This window comes from Capsicum annuum, unplaced genomic scaffold (assembly GCF_002878395.1).
Source record: "Capsicum annuum cultivar UCD-10X-F1 unplaced genomic scaffold, UCD10Xv1.1 ctg5038, whole genome shotgun sequence".
Lineage (NCBI taxonomy): Eukaryota > Viridiplantae > Streptophyta > Magnoliopsida > Solanales > Solanaceae > Capsicum > Capsicum annuum.
The window spans coordinates 2,450,050-2,466,222 of NW_025858245.1; the positions used below are offsets into that span (position 1 = coordinate 2,450,050).

At 32.8% G+C, this 16,173-nt stretch overlaps 1 pseudogene; it reads left to right on the top strand.

The window, feature by feature from the left end:
- LOC107854638 overlaps positions 1–2,250 on the top strand; it is a 5,115-nt pseudogene extending 2,865 nt beyond the window's left edge.
- The last annotated feature ends 13,923 nt before the right edge of the window (positions 2,251–16,173 follow it).

Here is a 16,173-nt window from a genome sequence, read left to right on the forward strand (position 1 = left end):
GAAAAAAAATAAAGGTTGATAAAAAAAAAAAGAAAGATTAAATAAAAATAAAGGTCGATAAAAATTTAAAAAGAAGAAAAAATCAAAGAAAAACAAAAAAAAGGAAAGAAAAAATAAAAAATTAATAATATAAAATAAAAAAGAAAAAAAAAGTTGAGAGGAAAAAAGTAAGGGTTGAGAAAATTTAAAATAAAAATAGAAAATAAAAAATAAAAATCAAAGTAAAATTAAAAAGAGAAAAAAATAAAAGTTGAAAGATATAAATATGGAGTTGTTATCCATTATGAGGATATTTATGTAATTTACTTATTTATCAGAGTAATTTTGTCCAAAAAAAATAGGTAATAACTATTTTAAGGAAGCTTTTTTATTTGGGACTAAAATTTAAAAGCCACCTTAATTTGGATTTATTTTTGAAATTCACCCTCGGTAATATGTTAAGCGACGAAACTTTACCCACTAATCTAACTGTGTTTAATACGTGGGATGGAGTACGTGATGAGACCGGGTCCAGTGCATGTCCATGGGCAATTTGGAGTCGGTCGTGGGCAGCTGAGGAGAATCGACATGGTGATTTGCTAAGGACTTACATTTATCTTTCGGGGAGAGTTGATATGTTGATGATTGAGAAGACGATGCAATATACGCTTCGAGCTCGATTGGTAATTGTTGTCCTCAACATATATCATTAAATTATTTTGTTTAATACCTATAATTGAATTATTTGTATTAATTATAATTATTCATAGTCAATAGTACTTATCATTTTTAAATCTAACATCTATCAACAGAAGCATTTATTGAAACCAAAGTTCAACTTGAAACTTAGTAATTGGAGGTAGAATGTATCAACAATAATAATTCTACTCCACACGACTAATAAAGTACTAGAGGAGGAACTCCATATAGTATTTTTTTTCGCAAGCTTGAATAATGGAGGTTATACTATATGTAGTTGCCTAACGCAATTTGAGGTTTGAAAATTTTAGTATTGACTATTAGTATTTCAATAAATTAGAAAAGCAATAATTTAATGATAATGTAAAATCTAAAAAGTTAATTCTTTTCTTTTAATTTGTTAAGCGAATAGAAAAAGAAACCTATTTTTAGTATATAGACAATGCAACTAAAAAGTTCAAAAGAAGTAGGTAACTTAAAATGGTAATGTTGTCAAAGCAGAACGAGCATAAAAAATCTCATGCTAGATGAGAGTTACACATAATCCTTTGAATCTTTGTACCTTATTCATATCACATTAAACGATTACTAGATGACCACCCCAATAGGCAACTCTATAAGCTTTAACATTATTTTTCTTTGAAAATGTTACCTTGTTTAAAATGAAATATTCTTTTTAATCAAGACAATGGAATTAAGACGTTGTTCGAATTATGGTTTCTAAATCTTAGCACTTTTTGTTTAAAAAAAATCACCCAAATTCATTGAGATGTGATTACTCGACTATGTAATAAGTTATTTTGAATTTGAAACTATTAAATTTTTATAGAAAATCATTTAAGAAGCAGTAGCATGCATTTTGAATATATATATATATATATATATATATATATATATATAAACGCAAAGTATAATAAATATGATTAGGTGCTCGTCATGTTCTTGCATCTTATTAGGACAACAAAACGGAGAACAATCCTTACTTGGGCTTTGTATATACATCATTTCAAGAGCGAGCCACATTTATGACACATGGCAATATGGCTAGGCTAGCTAAAGAGGGCGGAGACCCCGTGCTGGCTCGTATATGTGGAACCATTGCCGCAGATGAGAAGCGGCATGAGAATGCCTACACAAGAATTGTAGAGAAATTGCTATAAGTGGATCCGAATGCAACTATGATAGCCATTGCGAACATGATAAAGAACCGAATTGTAATGCCGATGCACCTTATGCATGATGGGCAAGCTTCTAATATGTATGACCACTTCACCGCCGTTTCTCAAAGGCTGGGGGTTTACACAACTCATGATTATGCTGATATAGTAGATTTTTTTATAACACGGTGGAAACTGGAAAATCTGAAAAGCTTGACATGCGAGGCGAGTTGTGCACAGGATTTTATCTGCAGAACTCCTTTTATGCTTAGGAAACTGGAAAATCGAGCCAAGAAATCAGAGTCACGCCAAGTAAAGTTTAGTTGGATTTTCAACAAAGAAGTGAGTGTTTAGATAAATTAATGCGTAAGAAAGATGTAAAATAAAAGCTTATCCTTTTACAAATAGTTGACTAAGCTGCTAAAATAAACTTTATCTTGTGATGTATTTTCTTAATAAATGTGTTTTATGAAAAAGTACTTTAGTACAGTAACAGTTCGTACTCGACTTAACCATTTGAGAGCTAATTTTATTGTCAATTTGATTTGTGTTTGATCAATGATTTCAAAAAGTAATTATAAGTGTTAAATTATTTTTTCAAAAAAGGCACGTACTATTTCTTAATTAGATAAAGAGAGAAGTATCAATTGCCTTCCTGAAGTTGTCTCGTTTTATTCATGATACACTTGAACTTTAATTAGTCTTAAGTAGCCCCCTACCTCCCCCCCTCCCTCCGGCTGTCAGACTTATTGATTTAGTAAGTCGCGTGCCCCTTTTTAGTCCAAAGACCACAACATGTAAAACATGCGCATACACGTGGAAAAAACTACCTATATGTCTATCCATGTAGATAAATACCATCCACTTTGCTCATATTTGTCCTATATAAAAAAATAATCCACTTCTACTCTTAATTATTCGATTTCTCTCTAAACAAAGTGTGTTTTTGAGTTTTCCTTTGCTCTGAAATAGTGAAAAGTTGAATTTTTGTCGATCAAGTAAGCTATTATGTAAAAAAATTATGTTTTTTCTTTTTTTTGTGTGTGTTAAAAATATGAGATTATTTTTTTGGTTAGTGTTTCATAGTAATTTCCGATTATTATTTCGATTAAGATTTTGAGAAGACTCACATGCACAAACACGTTTCCTATTATAATTAATGGAGTAAGAAATCACAATTTAAGTTAGGGATGTACAAAAATCAAACCAATAAAAATATTATTGATTTATTGTTATTGGATTAACGATTTTTTAATGATTATATCAAAAAAAAATTATTGGGTTATTGGTTCGATTTTAATTTTTTTTATTGAGTTATTTGGTAAACCGGTAACCCAAAAAGATTATACTATGCTATTAATAATACACAAAATTAATATATACATTATTTTTCCTAATATACTCTACCAAGTACCAATAAAGTGGAATTAGTTATTTTTATTACTCATACTATTTTTACTACATATTTACTCTAAATTTTGCATTCTCTTTAAATATCACTCATATTAAAGGAGGCATAATTATTTATTTCCTTATTAACAGTGTGAAACACAGAAACATTACACAGACAATTTTGTATAACTCTTATGACTATTCCACACTTTTTTTCTTCTTTCTCTTTTTATAGTAAATCTCTTCTGTACAATTTTGTATAACTCTTTCATTTTTTCATTGGATTATTGGGTAAATCAATAATCCAATGTACACCCCTAATTTTAGGTAAAATAGAAGCAATTGAAAGAATTTTTTTTACACATTTTGAAAGTGATGGAGGAAAAGGGATAATAAATAAGAAGAGGAATAATTGAAGTTTTTGAGATAATAAAAAAAATGAAGTTTTTTACTTTTCACGATGGAAAAAGCTAATTTGAAAAAAAATTAACTCCATCACATGCGTGATAGAGTTTGAAATCACATATTTTACCACGTAGGTTAAAAAGGGTCACGCGACATACTAAAACAACAAGTTCAGAGGCAGGGGGAGGGGGCGTACTTAACACGATTTAAAGTTCAAGTGTACCATGAATAAAACAAGACAACTTTGGGGGGATAATTGATACTTCTCTCTTAGATAAATATAATTTTTAGGTTCTTTGGCTTTTCTATCCCTAATGTATGGTCATAATGGGATATCAAAGAGAAAAGAAAAGAGTAGAGAGTGTAAGTTCTCTGCCTTCTCTCTAAAGAATCAAAAAAAGAAACCTCAACATTAACTACAACTACCAACTAACATCAACATTAATGAATATGATAGATGAAGTGATGCAAGCACAGGAAGAAGATCTTCTGACAAGAAGCATAAATAAGCCTAAGAGGTACCTACATCATTTTCTCATTCATCTCTTATTACTAGTACAATAAGTTTCAAAGATAAAATATTAATTGATAATCCTATCAACCCTATAGATTCCATTCAAAAAGACTTTCACCTATTTAACCTAGATGATGAGCAAGAAAACAAGTCAAATCTCCCCCTTTTATACCTATTTCCACTTCTGACAAAAAAAATTATACAATCCATGGGAACAAGTTGTTCTTGTGAAGCTTTTAGGTAAAAGTTCAGGTTACAAATATATTCGTTCAAGGCTAAAAGAGTTATGAAACTTAAACGAGGATTTAAACCTGATTGATCTAGGTGAGGATTTCTACCTTTTCAAGTTTATCAACAAACCAAACTATGAAAAAGTTCTTCTTCATGGCCCTAGGTTCATTGGCTCACAATACCTGTCAATACATAAATGGAAATCAAAGTTTAATCCTACAATAGAAATACCTAACTACACAACTATCTGGATTCATCTACCCAAACTTCCAACTGAATACTACGATCTACAAATTCTAGAAAAAATTGATAATACTGTGTAATAGCCCATGTTTAAAGATCACTGTGCAACGTCCAACTCCTTTACTTAAGTTGTATACACAATATACGAGTCGTATGTTGTAGTCATAGCTAAGAGAATATAAAATGGTTGACATTCCGTTTTAGGTACGACTCGACCCTTAGAGTCGTAAGATTACTATACGAGTCATAGAAAGTGAAGTCGTGAGTTCAACAGTATAGGTTCCCTAAGTTTCTGTCCAGCTTACGAGTGTGGCTGCAAATCATATTGACTTGTTACGAGTTGTAAGATATGACCCGTATCCTGATTAGTAAATGATCCAAGAATCAAGTCTCATATGTTTTGACAGCTTTATAAGTTACTTGACCATATATTAAGTCCTCAAATAGCTCCTAGCTCATGAACAAGTCAAAACATTTCTTAACGATTAAATTCTTCCGATGTATATAACTATAGTCATCTTCAAACAAGAATAACTTCTGTTCTACTAAGAATTTCTAAGCTCAAGACCCACCAATAGATAGATAATTGAATTATATTTTCAACGATATTTTTTCCTTAATCTGATATCGGGGGTGAAAAGTTATTATCAAATTACTGAAGCACTGTCAAAGCTGTCAGTAGTTACGACTCATAAGCAGACCATACGATTCGTCGGGAGGAGTTGTACTCACAATAGTAGGGTCAAAATTTGGGCTCCTGATGATGACTCAAGACACAACTCGTACCCAGAACACATAAGTCGTGACCTAAGATGTTGGGATGGCTTCCAAACGATTTTCAGAGAGTTCCTAAGGGTTTTTTGGTCCTTTCTCCTCTTTAAACTCCCAAACCACGACTTAAAAACATAAATAGGCATTATTTTCCCCACTTTTGCAATCAATTAACAACATATTCTCTCATACCATCTTCAAGAACATCAAGATTAGGGTTCCTCACCCAAATTTTATCCTTCAAGTCCCAAGATTCAAACTTTCTTCACAAGTCAAGAAACTTTAGGTATGTGGGGTATTCATAAATGGGTTCCTTCCACTCATTGAGTCCCAAGAATTTTCTTTAAGTATGGATTTTTAATTTTTATTTTATGAAATAGTCCATGTAAACCATGAATTTAATCCATGTCAACTTAGAAATTTGAATTCAAGTCATGTCAACATGTTTTCCCCATGAAAATTAGATTACTTCATGCTTTGAATTTCAACTACTCATGCCATATTCAATTGCCCCCATGTCAAATTATCAAATTATGAATTAAACCATGTTAAATTGTTATTCTCTTAAGTTTAATACATTCATATATTCAAATTCATAGACTTTATCAGTTTGGTGAAACGTATTATATTTTGGGTCTTTCAATTGGGACTTTATGTCACTATTTCAAGTGTTGTTATCGAAGTTTATAATCATTCAGTGCCGGCAGGTTATGAAATGCCGATACCTATGTGTTTACTTATGTTTTAGACCTTCCAAGTTTTAGGTAAGTCAACTCATGATTTTATAGTTATACTCAATTTGTTATGACCATGATGAACACTATCAGCTTACATGTTTATGATTATTTCAGGATCTGCATGCACTGTTGTTTTCAAAATATCATGACCTAAGCTTATCAGTTATCAGTGCATGTATTAGTTAGTATTTCAGTGTCTTTCAATTGGGAGTAGAATTTATCACCGAGAGGGAAGTGTGGGTTCAACGTATCCTACTTTCCAGAAACTACATGCCACTGTATGTTTAGAGGTCTCACCAGAGAGTGTCCCTTATTTCCTAATATGGGCTAAGTTTAGTGATCACTCCAGTTTAGGTTCTATTCTGATGGCAAGGATAGAACAACCCTCCTCAACGTGGGTCAGACGTTGGACTCCATGATAGCTCACATGCTTTATGTCTGTTACATGATAGCTCCTACAGTTTCCGATAGTATTCAGTTTATCTCAATTTAGGTTTGCTTGACCAAGAAGATAGATTTCAACATTTATTCAGCCAATTTTACAAATTATTTCAGTTATTCAGATTATTTTAGTACATGCTTTACTTGGTCTTGCTTTCTCAGTTTTACATGTTCATTTTTTCATGCTCAGTCTTTATACATAACCCTCAGTTCAGTTTGACAACATGTTCAACTTTACATGAGATTTACATACAGTATTCATGTTTTACCGCTTCCCAGCTTACATAATTATTTTAATTTTAAGATTTCCAAATCTCACTATGACTTACAGTTTTTATGTATAGTTATGTTTTAAATGTATGTTTCAACAAATAACTCACGTCCTCAGTTTAGAAATATTTTTTAAATATTTTCATGATTTAGTGCATGTCTCCATATAATCAGTACATTCCAACGTACTAACCACACATATACATTTGTGGCTACATCCTTCATAATGTTGGTATCAAATATAGCTCACACACCCTGGGTTAGACAGTTCTCTGCTTTTAACCAACAGGTGATGAGTTCTTCTATTTCGAGAATTCTAGACCATTGTAATTCATGTGTTGTATTTTGATTATTCATATGTATTGATTAGTGGTAGCTAGAGGCATATACCAGCTATCTATAGTCAATATAGTAGAGGCTTCATAGGTAGTTAGTCAGATTCATTACATGTAATTCAAGTTTCTTTCTTCAATTTTATCTTGTTGTAAACATTATCAGTATTACATTAATTCGGACTTCTTTATGATCATGTTTTCTCTCAGTAATTTAATTTTTATACAATTTAAATCAGTTTCTCAGATAGTATAACAGGCCATGGGTTAGCTTGAGATCACTTGTGGTTCCAAGAACTATGGTATGACTAAGTAGTAGTCTCGGGTCATGACAAACTTGGTATCAGAGCACAGAGTTCAAGTGTTCTAGGGTGTCTATGAAGCCATGTCTAGTAGAATCTTTTGTAACGGTGCGAAGAGGTTTGTACTTTTCTTTGAGAGGCTACAGGGTATTTAAGAAATATTTTCTTTCTTTCGTATCTCAGATCGTGTTGTAGAGATGTTATCTAAGAAACTTATATAGATTTTTGTCTTGCTCCATTCCTGCCAGCTCTACCTTAGTTTTGAGGTGACAAAAACAGTCAAGATTAAATTTCTACTGTAGAGTTTTCTCAAATAGGCCCCACAGACAGCTATGAGATTGCATGTGGGATTAAAAGGATCCCATCAATGCCCTTAATTTCCAAATATTGAGAGTATTCATTCTTATTCATAAAAATTGTGCACTAAACTAAAGTCAGATGTGACCTCAAATCCTTTCTCCGATTCCTATAATAGCATATGTCTAGAGTTAGAAGCATGAACCTAGAAGTTTAACAGCAGTAAAGTTGGGATAGTGTTTACCTATATTTAGTAGATTATGTATCCATTGGGCTAGTAGTGTGAAAGGTGAACCAGTAGGCTTGAAACAGTGTATGCAAGAATTTAAGTTTGTTGATTCAAAATTAAGTATGATGATGCGGGTATGATCTAGAGGTGTACCCAAGGTTATAGGGGATTGTACTTGTTATTACTTCTAAGTTTTAAAGTGTGTATCTTTAAATGGTACCCTTGAGTTGCTAAGTGTGAATGAGGCCAATTATGTAGTATGTGATGTTCTTACCAGCTAAATTATGGGATATAGGTTATTGATGTTAGTTATTTTGTTTTTATGGTAATTCTTACGGTTTAGGGGGGAAATATATGTTTAGATATGTGGTATTAGTAGTTTATAAAGGAAAAGAGGCAGATTATGCGTTTAGTAAGGCAAGTATTTATTTAAGAAGGGTATAAGTATGTGATGATTACTGAAACAAAGAAAAGTTAAGGATAGTATATATTAAGGGAGTGTTCAAGGATGAAGTTAGTATAGTTCATTAAAAGTTTGGGAATATCCCTGTTAAGTGTTAGAATCTAAGTTTGAAATTTGGACAATTAAGCTAATAGAAAAAAAAGTTAAAATTCTAGATGGTGTGAACTCAGGATATGGTGATACTAATGAAGATTCTAAGTTAGTAAGTGTTCAAGTTATTATATGATGACTGGTAGGGATATAGAAAGTTAGTTGTATCTCAGAAGGAAGTACTAGTAGAGGATGTTACACTTTCAAGTGCAGTCTTTTAGGGCGAGTTTATTATTTATGTGTATTGTTATATATAGGTCTCTAGAGTAAAGTGGTGGAAATTCAGTTTAGAGTTTATTAAGGGGGTCCACATACTTAGAATGATAGCTTAAATCTAGGGGGGATATGATAGAACAAGGAACCAAGTTAGACTCTAAGATTTTGGTAGTGATGTTAGTATATTATAGAACAACAGCAGGAGAGGAAGATTCTCGAACCATTTTTATCTCGATATAAATTTTTGTACTTTACTCATCAAGACATCTACTCAAGCCTCTGAAGTCAGCTCAATGTTCATAGCTCATATTCATGCATTTTCCATAAAATCATGTACGCTCTCAATTCCTAGTATGAGGAATTCTAGTCCACTCAGAGGTACAAATCATAATTCATGAATTCATGAACTCCAAACTCAGGTCTTACAGCTTATGACTCATGTACTCATGCTTTATAGTATGTTCAGTTCCAGTTACTCATGCCACACTCTTAGTGATCAGCGAAATTCAGATTACGTCATCTATGACCTCAGTTTAGATCTCTTTACTGAATTCATATTGTGGATACCCTATTCCTCAGGCCTCACTTAAGTGTCAAAGTTATGTATAATATTCTTTCATGTTTTAGGTCCTCATGTTCTAACCTTTTAGTGACCTCTCTTTAATGTTAAGATAGTGGTGACAAAAAAATTATAATCAATGGTTTAGATGGGAGAGAGTAAATGTTTCTTGTTGAGGAAATATTATTGTATGTTTTTTTTATATTAGGCTATAAGGTTGAAGGAAGATTGAGGTGAAGCTTTTGATATATGTCATAGTTTGTTGAGAATTCTATGTGTGTTTTATTGGGTATAGTGAATGGGGATTGTTATTAACTAGAGATATTAGAGAAGGTGGAAAAAATTTCCTAGGCGGGTTGTTTTCCTAGAAGTTCATATATGGTTATAATGATATGCTTGAATGTCATGTTGGTATGTAAGTGGATGGGTGCATTGTGCACTAGTGAATTCCTAGTAATACGATGAATTTAGTTGTGAAGTAGTAAGAGAAATTATTTTTGAGATGAAAGATATGAACCACACATGGGGTATCAATTTCATGATTTAGACTATTAATTACGGTGCTATGTGTTGCACTTTGTAGTTTCGAGTTAGGCTTGAACATGGCAAGAGTGTGTAGTTTAACTCAGAGTTTGGCTAGCGCAGTTATATGTTCCTATGTGAGAATTATAAGTTGCATCAAATGAGCATGGTATTTAATGAGAAAAGTATAGTTGAGAAAATATTTGATAAGTGTGGCTAAGCTTGAAATTTAGCAGTTGCACTGCCAAAGGCCTAGCAGCTTGAAATATTTAAGAAGTAAAATATTTGCATAATGCAAATTATGAATTCAGCTCAGTCTCGTAAGTGTTTCGTACCTCATCTCAGCCTTTTCTTAGTATTTCAGCCAAGTCAGTATCATTTAGGGATGAATGATCCCAAGCAGGAGATATTTTAATACCTCATATTTCAAGATCATTGTGCAACATATGATTCATTTCCTTAAGCCGTATACATAACATATGAGTCGTATGTTGTAGTCGTATCCATGACAATATAAAATGGTTGACATTTTGTTTTAGGTATGACTAGACCCTTAGAGACGTAAGATTACTATATGAGTCATAGAAAGTGAAGTCGTGAGTTCAGCAGTATAGGTTCCCTAAGTTTCTATCCAGCTTACGAGTGGTGGCTACAAGTTGTAATGACTTGTTACGAGTCGTATGATATGACCTGTATCCTGACCAATAAATGATCCAAGTATCAAGCCTCATGTTTTGATATCTTTATAAGTTACTTGACTATATATTAAGTCCTTAAATAGCTCCTAGATCATGAACAAGTGAAAATATTCCTTAGCGATTAAATTCTTGCGATGTATATAACTATAGTCATCTTCAAACGAGAATAACTTCTGTTCTACCACGAATTTCTAAACTCAAGACCCACCAACATATAGATAATTGAATTATATTTCCAACAATACCAATTATGCCTTAATTCAATATCAGGGTGAAAAGTTATGTCCAAATTACTGAAGCACAGTCAAAGCTGTCAATAGTTATGACTCACTCATGATAACTCGTAAGAAGATCATACAAGTCGTCAGAGGAGTCATACCCCCAACACTATGGGTCTAAATTTGGATTCCTGGTGATGACTCAAGAAACGACCTGTACCTAGAACATATGAGTCGTGACCTAAGACATTGACACAACTTTCAAACGATTTCTAGAGGGTTCTTAAGGGATTTTTTGGTCTTTTCTCCTCTTTAAAATCCCAACCCACGAATTTAAAACATAAAGAGGCATTATTTTCCCCACCTTTTCAATCAATTAACAACATATTCTCTTCTCCCATCTTCAAGAATATCAAGATTAGGGCTCCTTACCCAAAATTAATCCTTCAAGTCGTAAGATTCAAACTTTCTTCACAAGTCAAGAAACTTCAAGTATGGGAGTATTTATCAATGGGTTCCTTCCACCCATTGAGTCCTAAAAATTTTCTTTTTAATCTAGTATGGATTTTTAATATTTTTTTTTATTAAATTATCCATGTAAATCATGAATTTAATCCATGTCATCTTAGAAATTTGAATTCAAGTCATGTCAACATAATTTCCCTATGAAAATTAGATTACTTCATGCTTTGAATTTTCACTACTCATGTCTATTAAGTGCCCCCATGTCAAATTATCAAATTATGAATTAAACCATGTGAAATTGTTATCCTATCAAGTTTAGTATATTCATATATTTAAATTTATTGACTTTATCAGTTTGGCGACATGTATTATGTTTTGGGTCTTTGAATTGGGAGTATGTATCACTGTTTCAAGTGTTTTTATCAAATTTTTAAATAATTCAGTGCTGGTGGATTATGAAAACCTGATACCTACGTGTTTACTTATGTTTCAGATGTTTCAAGTAATAAGTCAGTCAACACATGATTTTATAGTTATACTCAATTTGTTATGACCATGATGAACACTATTAGCTTACATATTTATGATTACTTCAGACTCTGAATGCACTGTTGTTTTCAAAATATCATTACCTAAGCTTATCATTTATCTGTGCATGTATTAGTTAGTGTTTCAGTGTCTTTCAGTTGGGAATAGAATTTAGCACCGAGAGGGAAGTGTGAGTTCAACTCATCCTACTTCCCAGAAACTACGTGCCCTCGTAGATTTAGGGGCCTCGCCGGAGAGTGTCCCTCCCTTGCTCAATATGGACTCAGTTTAGTGATGAATCCAGTTCAAGTTCTATTCCGATGAAAAGGATAGAACAACCTTCCTCAATATGGGTCAGACATTGAACTCCATGATAGCTCACATGGCTTATGTCGGTTACATAATCGCTCCCATAGTTTCAGTTAGTATTCAGTTTATCTCAGTACAGGTTTGCTTGACCAAGTAGACAGATTTTAGCATTTATTCAGTCAGTTTTATAGAATATTTCAATTATTCAGATTCAGTTATGCAGATCATTTCAGTACATTCTTTACTTTGTCTTGCATTCTCAGTTTTACATGTTCATGTTTTCATGTCTAGTATCTATACATGACCACCAGTTGTATTTTACAATATTTTTAGCTTTACATGATATTTACATACAGTATTCATGTTTTACCGCTTCCCAGCTTACATAATTATTTTCAATTTATGATTATAAATCTCACTATGACTTGCAGTTTTCATAATAACTATATTTTAAATGTATGTTTCAACAAATAACTCACGTCCTCAGTTTTAAAATAGTTTTTAAATATTTTCATGATTTAGTGCATATCTCCATATAATCAGTACATTCCAACGTACTAACCACACATATGCATTTGTGGCTACATCCTTCATAATGTTGGTACCAAATGTAGCTCACACACCCTGGGTTAGAAAGTTCTCTGCTTTTAACCAATAGGTGATGAGTTCTCCTATTTCGAGAATTCCAGTCCATTGTAGGTCATGCGTTTTATTTTGATTATTCATATGTATTGATTAGTGGTAGCTAGAGGCATGTACCAGCTATCTATAATCAGTATAGTAGAGGCTTCATAGATAGTCAGTCAGAGTCATTACATGTAATTCAAGTTTCTTTCTTTAATTTTATCATGTTTTAATTTTATCAGTATTAAATTAATTCAGGCATTCTCATGATTATGTTTTTGCTTAGTAAGTTTAGTTTTTATACAATTTAAATCAATTGCTCATGTAATATGCCAGGTCATGTGTTTGCTTAAGACCACTTATGGTTCCAAGCACCGTATTGACTAGGGGGTAGCCTCAGGTCGTGACACACTATAGGCACTGTCTTGAAGATAGATAGTTGCAGAAGAAATGCTTCTAGAGGAAGACATGTTAGATTGTGTGTCTTGATGCCTTTAAATAAACCATTACCTCCAGATGTTCTTACTGGGTCTCACCTACAAAAAAAATTATTTTGAAGCACTACTCCTTTATGTCAGTTATGTGGATGTTTAGGTAATATCCATTATTGTACGAAAAATAATAGCGATAAGAATACTGAGAATTTGACAAAACAAACACTGACAATACTCAAGATAAAAAATAAGGAAAATTTGATGAAAAAAAGCAAAAAATGAGGAAAAAATGACTTAAAAGAAAAAATTGAAGAAAAAAATATAAAAAGAAGAAAAAATAGAAGAATAGAAAAAGAGGAAAAATGAGTTTACTTGGACCACAGTCACCTATGGAAAAAAGCAAAAAAAAAAAATTCTTTCCAATTTCAATATAGATATAAAAAATCATAAGTATAATAGAAATGATAATAGATTTCAAAATTTATCAATAAACGAAAATCATATTGAAAAAAATAAGGGTCTTATGTCTCCTACGTGTACTAACAAACCCCAAAAAATGGATACGGACATTACAATGTCCACATTATCTAAAGGTACTCTTCAACCAATCAATTCCTAAGCTTCCACGTCTCATGTGAAATAAAACATTCATACTAACATGTGCATTCTCCACAACCAGCACCAACCACTCAATCCCAATTACCAATAAAAAGAGACATTACTAGTAATAGTACCAACAATATGAAAACAATCCCATCAAATTCCCCTACTCTGTTACCTAGTACTAATCCAATAATATACCCTACAATCCTAGTGACAATACACTTCCCATTAAAGCAAGCAAATTAGCCCCAACTACCACACAACTTTCACATGCCGAGACAAGTACTTCCACTTCCACATCAACAAAAATTAGTCATACTCCAACTACAACTACTCCTAAAGTTCCTGTACAAACTTTTGTTTCCAATGATTCTCTAAAAATACATACACCAAACAATGAAAGAGTAAGACCACTTATCATTTCTTTAAATGAACAATTTAGTGACTTTTCTGCTCAACCTACAGAAATTCCTCCCTCTACTTCCACTTCCACCATAAATCCTAATCCTACTCTCAACCCTAAGACTTCATTGCCTAATCTCTCTACTACAAAACATGATCCCCCATCTATAAAAGCCATTGCTAACTCCCCAAACTCTATCCATCAACTACCCAAATCAACTCTAATAAAAAATGCCTCGACGACCACTCCACCATATACGTTGAAATTTAACAACAATCACTACTTCTCTTCTCAAAACCCTACAATACAAAACAACCAAGAAAACTGGAACACACAGACTGTTCTAGACATGCAGAACGATTACCAAACACAAAATTGGGATCCTTAGATTTTTTGAACACTAAAGGAGAACCTTCCTCATTACCAAAAAAATTGGACAACAAGTTAGATGCCCCCAGTGAATGGAACGGCTCACAACAATGCAATACCAATAGAACTTTACCCTTCTATTGTTACTCTATCAGAGTTAATTCAAAATTATCAAAACTTGGCGACAACATACTACATGTACAACCAACACCTAATAGATCTAGTAGCGATGATGTTACGGGTGTAAATTAATTCAATTTCAGGACACACAACGAGCATGAGTTGAGACTCATCCCAATATATGAACTATACAAATTGGTTAACTCCTCTTATGAACACCATGTCACTAATATGGGATGCAATGACTCACGATCAAGAAGTGCCATAGATGCAGGAAAATCACTTTCCATCGCCACAAATTCAATCATCCAATATCAACAATAATGTGTAATACCAGACGCAGGAACCAGAGGAAGTACTTCCAAACAGCGTCACATAAGTAATGACTCCGATCATACTAGAGAATTTACTGACATTTACTTTCAGAAAAAATACAGATGAACATGTTATGGTGATAGTCCTGCCACCAGTTCTAAAGCTTTTAGTTAAGAAAAAATCCTTCCCAGTGGATCATATTCACCAATATGCTGTGATGTTGGTAGCAGCGGAGAGGGAAAGCAGTTCTCATTATTTTAGAATAAAATAGTGATCAACCTTGAGATGTCCCTTGAACTGGGAGGGATTTCCTCATTTTGGACACAACCACCCATGAAGATTATCATCTAAAACTATATTGTAAGACCCCACAAAATTCTAGTCATTTCAGTCCTAATAGCATACCAAAAGATGCCCCAGACTTTGAAAAGTTTCATCTAAGTATTGACACTTAGTTTTATTTTTGGCCTAATATTTCAATGACTTGATTTTTGATCTTTCTGACCTTGGATTATCGATTCTTAAATTGATTCATAATCAGAGATGTCAATAGGTCACCTTGGGTGAGTTTTGGATATTTCAAACATCGTTAGAAGCTTAATTGGATGTCCAAAATACTAAGTCAACGTGATCTCAGTGTGATATGTTGGCCATAGCATCGACAGTATCATCACCAACATCAAGGTGTAATTTCCAATGAGTTGATGCAATCACAACATATCGCGTCGGCCATCACGTCGCCTTCATCGATGCGGCATGTTGCCAAATGCATCACTAGGCATATTCTTGCTTATTTAATTCCAAATTTCCAAGGGTAATTAATTCATTTTCCCCTCAACCAATTCAACCAAAACACAAAATTAAACTCTCAAAAGGGTAAATTACATTCATTATTCACAAAATCCTCTCAAGAAAAAAACCCTAGTCCATCAAATTCAAGACTAAGTTCCAAGAAATTCCCTTCAGTCTTCAAGAAATTAACAATAAAGTTATGTTAGGTGTTCATTCTTAGGTTTCCTTCCACCCTTAGAGTTCAAGAACCTTTTTTAAACTATAAGTTTATTGATTTCATGATTTACACGTTTGAATTGGATTGTGTTCATGAATGTATTGTTCTTTTATTTTTAAATCAAAATTCATTACAAGTTTCAGGCAAATTAATTAGCATGTGTGTAGAGTTATGTGATCCTTATGTTAAAACTTTTTGAGTTTGCAAGTTGATTGTGGTAGCCATAATG